General features: G+C 38.6%; 1 long non-coding RNA gene across 1 annotated transcript; it reads right to left on the bottom strand.

The window, feature by feature from the left end:
* Positions 1-1666: 1666 nt before the first annotated feature.
* Positions 1667-5348, bottom strand: LOC109738137 (uncharacterized). The gene is made up of 3 exons (XR_002226775.4): positions 4806-5348; positions 2198-2311; positions 1667-2085 (listed from the first exon to the last, which is right to left on the bottom strand). It is a non-coding gene; the product is annotated as an uncharacterized lncRNA (long non-coding RNA).
* Positions 5349-5764: the final 416 nt, after the last annotated feature.

Below are 5764 nucleotides of genomic sequence, written 5' to 3'. Positions count from 1 at the left end.
GGATCCATGTATGAGAACAAAGTGTGGACTTTGGTGGACTTGCCCGATGATCGGCAAGCCATAGAGAATAAATGGATCTTCAAGAAGAAGACTAACGCTGATGGTAATGTTACTGTCTACAAAGCTCGACTTGTCGCAAAAGGTTTTCAACAAAGTTTAATGGTTTGACTACGATGAGACTTTCTCACCCGTAGCGATGCTTAAGTCCGTCCGAATCATGTTAGCAATTGTCGCATTTTATGATCATGAAATCTGGCAAATGGACGTCAAAACTGCATTCCTTAATGGATTTCTTAAAGAAGAGTTGTATATGATGCAACCAGAAGGTTTTGTCGATCCTAAAGGTGTTAACAAAGTGTGCAAGCTCCAGTGATCCATCTATGGATTGGTGCAAGCATCTCAGGGTTGGAATATACGCTTTGATGAGGTGATCAAAGCATATGGCTTTTATACAGACTTTCGGTGAAGTCTGTATTTACAAGAAAGTGAGTGGGACCTCTGTAGTATTTCTAATATTATATGTGGATGACATGTTATTGATTGGAAATGATATAGAATTTCTGGATAGCATAAAAGGATACTTGAATAAGGATTTTTCAATGAAAGACCTCGGTGAAGCTGCTTATATATTAGGCATCAAGATCTATAGGGATAGATCGAGACGCTTAATAGGACTTTCACAAAGTACATACCTTGACAAGATTTTGAAGTTCAAATTGGATCAGTCAAAGAAGGAGTTCTAGCCTGTATTGTAATGTGTGAAGTTGAGTAAGACTCAAAGCCCGACCACAACAGAAGATAGAAAAGAGAATGAAAGTCATTCCCTATGCCTCAGCCATAGATTCTATATATAAAGTATGCCATGTTGTGTACCACACCTATTGTGTGCCTTGCCATGAGTTTGGCAATGGGGTACAATAGTGATCCAGGAGTAGATCATTGTGGACTAAGGAAATGTTTCTCGGTTATGGAGGTGATAAAGAGTTTGTCGTAAAAGGTTACACCGATGCAAGCTTTGACACCGATTCAGATGACTGTAAGTCTTAATCTAGATACATATTGAAAGTGGGAGCAATTAGCTAGAGTAGCTCCATGCAGGGCATCTATTATATATAAAAAGTACTTTACGGGCTAAAAAAAATAGAATTATGCTAGAAATTACCATAAAAATTAGAAACATCTGGCCATTTATTTTAATAGACAAAAAAATTACAGTCGTCCGATCTAACCAAAGGACAATTAATTACCCACCTTTGCCATTACATATCCTACCAATCCACTAAAAAAACTGAATAACAATTCACCTTTTCCAAACAAAAAAAAAACAATCTCAAGTACATATCTCACGTCCATATCTGTTCACTTAAAAAAGGAACCTCACATCCATCACGTACATATCTCACTTACCATATCTTTACACTATAAAAACAACCTCACATCCAAATCTCTTCACTATCCTAACAGAAGAATATCTATATTCCCTAAAAAAGAATAGTAATTAATCCATGCCCTCCCCATGCCGTTCTCTCTCTGCCGCCCAGTGTGCATACAGCAATCCGGCCTTGATGACTAGGTATGCTATTGTTCTTCCCTGCACTGTTACTTTTATTTTGTCCCTTATTAATAGGATCAACTACTAAGCAGGACAGATTGGTAGCCAGGACGCTCAACAAAAATTAATCAATGAATACACAAGAGATACTAGGCATGTATGGCCGCCAGGGAAAAGAATATCGATATTCGCTCAGCTACAGGACAAAATAGGGCCAAAGAATTGCCACGATATTAGGTAGGTTCAATCAGCTTTGATGTGGTACAGCCACGTGCAAACATAACTGAATCAAAAAAATTAAAATCAAATTGCAATCTACTTTGACCCCACAGCTAGCTACTATAAGGTATTTTTCCTTCCGTATTTGCAAACTGCTGCTCCAAAACCACATCTGCTTTCACCCCACAGCTAGCTGCTATAAGGTATTTTTCCTTCCGTATTTGCAAACTGCTAATCTCCAAAACCATATGCCTTGGATGGTTGGATTGCTCTTGGAGCATTGTTGTTAACATATGAAATCTCCTGTCAGCCAGCTAGAGGGAGATTAGAAGACCAATCAGGTGAGAGTTGGGACTTGAGATACACACCATACACAGACCCTATAAGTGGCCAGAATTCGACCTCTTCGTCAAGGACGATATTTACCTAGAGGTTGGAGCTTTACTACTGTTTTCGGTCAACAACAAGGTAACATTTCTTCTCTCCCCACGTCCAATCGTTCCCAGTTATGTGCCTCATTTCTTGCTGTAGGGCAACACACTGCAAGTGTTCGTCAAATTGTTAGTATCAGTGCTTCAATTCTAACAGCGAATTTTCTGTAGGAACACATAGCATCAATCAAGAATCAATTGCTAATACTGTAAAACTAGAAAACACTTTCAGGCCTTTTCAATCCATGCACTGTAACACAATGAACATTGTTGGCGCCAAAACACAGGGCTGCACTTGATTTATACCAGCACGGTTTCAATAGCAATTTTTATTCTCCAGATTATTTATAAGGAAGGGTGTGCAAGGGTTGGCTACTTTACATATGTTCTGGATCAGACAAGGTAACTATTCTATTAATTTCCCCCTGTGTATGCTGCAATACAGTGATGGCTTTATGTTGGTAAATCTTCAAAATGATGATCTTTTCACAAGGTGTTATGTGGTCGCATATTTACCTGGATCTACCTTCTAAATCATAATTGATTTAATATGGAAATATCAAATTATGCATTCAGAGATAATTACATTAATGTAAAAACTGGGCTGCCCTCCTTAAGTACATTTATTAAAAGATCAATTATCTATTTATTGGATCGGTCCATGTTAATGATGCTCTATTTGCATTGGCTAAAGCTTGGTTGTGAAAGATGATATATCTTGGCGATTGGGCATAGTGACTAAAAAGTCTATAAATGTTAGATGTCTAGGAATGTTGCAAAGTTCTTTTATTTACTAGATATAAAATTATCCATCCATTTTTTTCCTGTTTAGATGCCAACTCTGGGCAATCGAAGCACTTTATCCACTCCTTTCTAAAAGGTATGCCCAAGTTATTTTTCCTGTAACTATACACTAGAATACACACACACACACACACACACCTGACTTTGTTCCTGGAGGTGAGCATATATGTTTAAGCTCATGTCAATTGCAGCATTTCTTGATTCAACATCTATATAGTGAGGCAAAGTGGTCATATTTGCAAGTTTACTCCTATAAACTACTACTCCCTCCGATCCAAAATAGGTGTCGCAGTTTTGAACTGGGTTTAGTTCAAAACCGCGACACTTTTTATGGATCGGAGGTAGTATGATGCATGTTCGCTGTTTGGAACTGATTGCATTGTTTAATAGTAACTGATATATTTTGAAACTCCTTTCAGATGTAGCAACGAGAAGACAAGGCACTCCACAGAAAAATACAATCTACTATAAGGGTTTCAGTTCTAAATATGGTACATATGTTTTTCATAGTGTAGTATTAAAAGTCTATTGGTGTTAGAAATGCAACAGTGGAATCCCAATCCCTTGCTTTTTTTTTGTAACGTCCATGGTGATCAAACCCCAAAGATCTACGATCCACCTTAACTTCACGATAGGTACATGTACGTGGCTATAAAACACTTCTTTTGGCATAAGCATTCAATATGAAATGGCTGACATAATGCAATGTTTTTCGTAACTTCAGTGAACTTTTCTCAACTAGAGATTCAGATCATAAAAGAAATTCAGTGACAAAGAAAATTCAGTTATAGCTAAAATAAAAATTGTTAGTATTTGCGGTTTTACAGCTCATAAAAACTGGAAATATACACCTATGCATTCAGAAGTTGTGCCCACGATCTTTCCTTTATTTGGAGGGATGCATAGTCTAGACTTGCGCAATATTATCTTCCATTTTCGTTTCTAACATTCCCATAAATGTTAAATATTAAATGATTGTTACCACCTTGCATTAGAGTTTGAAAAGTGTGCTATATACAGATTTTCACAACTCTTATTGGCTCATTAGAGTGCACCAAATGTAAATTTCCAATAAATATTGCTATTTCAAAGAGATGGTATGTTATTTTCCATGTACATCCATATGGTTGTGGTCAATTCTGTTCTATAAGAAGTCTATTGATGGGTACCAATCCATGTTTTATTTTCAGATTCCGAACCGTGCATGCTTCTCACTTTAATAGGCACATGACATTAATCAAAGTATATTTAGTGCATGTTTCCACAATAAGCTATACATCATGTAGACTGGCGTACATATGTCAGGTTAGTTTATCCTACAGTTTAAAACTTTATTTTGGTAGGTATTAGTCATCTGAAGACATGCGGGTGAAAATATTCGATGACCAAGCCATGCTGCCTTTGTCGATGACGAAGACAAAATTTTTGGGCTGCCTCATTTTGGACTGTGATGTCGTGTCCGAGTTGGAACTTGGGGATGACAACGCCCCTACGGACCTCACAGTACGCAAGATAGAAGCAAGCGCATCGCTTACATGCATGCCGATGCCAAAAGCGCCGCTGATTGAGTTACCATGTGTGCGCAGACATATACTTAAATTTCTTTTCAATTTCCCTCACTAATTGAAATCTATCTAATTAACACTTATAGAGACCTTAAAAAATAATCACATGTTTTTCCAAGATTTCAACATTTTTCACTAAGAGGCATTTCCTTAATTACGTTATATTAGTTCAATCACACAAAGGAAGGGGTTATGAAAAATAAATATGACAGCCAGGAAAAGGAAAAAGGGGACCTTCAAACTTCGAAGAATGTTGCCGATGTGGAGGATGCGTCTGGCCGGCGCTCTAGGGGCAGAAAACATCTCCACCATCCTCATACTAAAGATGGATCAAAGCAGCTGTTGGAGACGAAATCCACGCCAACATCACCTGCACGGACATAGACAGCAACAACATCGTGCAGATTGATGATCTCACCTCCTCCCTTGCGCAGCTACACCTTGGGCCCTGCTACCTCTCCATCGCCATTTACCAGCCTAGGAGGAGACCGAGGAGGCGTACGAGGAGATCAGGAGACAAACCAGCCGCCGTCGAAGGTCACCCTATGGCTGCACAAATGAATCAAGCTGCGGGGCTGGCTGTAGGTGAGGACGAGCAAGCTCAAGGCACTGAATCAAGGAATCAAGCTGATGGGAGCTACCGGCGGCAGCAATTTTGGAGTGAGAAAGGGGATCAGGCAAGGGGAAGAGCAAGAGCAAGATGTGTCAATGTGAAAGCGTGAATGGGAAATAAGGTTTCTTTTTAGGGTGTGTAGGAAAGATGTGTGTGGTCGCTATGTCCATCTGCGTCAACCTGTTTGGCTAAATCCCACAATATTCTAACAGCAGAAAAAAAATGAACTTTTCCAAAAACAACACACAGAAAAACTACTAGGTAGAGAAGACTACATAAAAGGGAAGGTACAATTAGCATTTGATACACAGCACAACCAATGAGCGGTGGTACCCAAAACGACCAAAACTACTACACTATGAACAAACCTATTTAGATTGAGCACACGTGTCTTAACTTAACTAAATCAAATGACCATCGAAACAAAAAACTAACAATAAAGTCTTAACGGATGTGTGCAATATAAAAATACGCTTTAAATATTTATACCAAGTTAAAACAAAATCACCTGCAGCACAAAAATCGCTATATATGCAAACGAATACCTACCAATCTAGCACAACCTTAGCAAATCTATCCA

The sequence above is a fragment of the Aegilops tauschii genome, chromosome 1, assembly GCF_002575655.3.
Source record: "Aegilops tauschii subsp. strangulata cultivar AL8/78 chromosome 1, Aet v6.0, whole genome shotgun sequence".
Lineage (NCBI taxonomy): Eukaryota > Viridiplantae > Streptophyta > Magnoliopsida > Poales > Poaceae > Aegilops > Aegilops tauschii.
The sequence above is the reverse complement of the archived record's forward strand: the minus strand, read 5'-3'. Positions and strand labels throughout refer to the sequence as shown.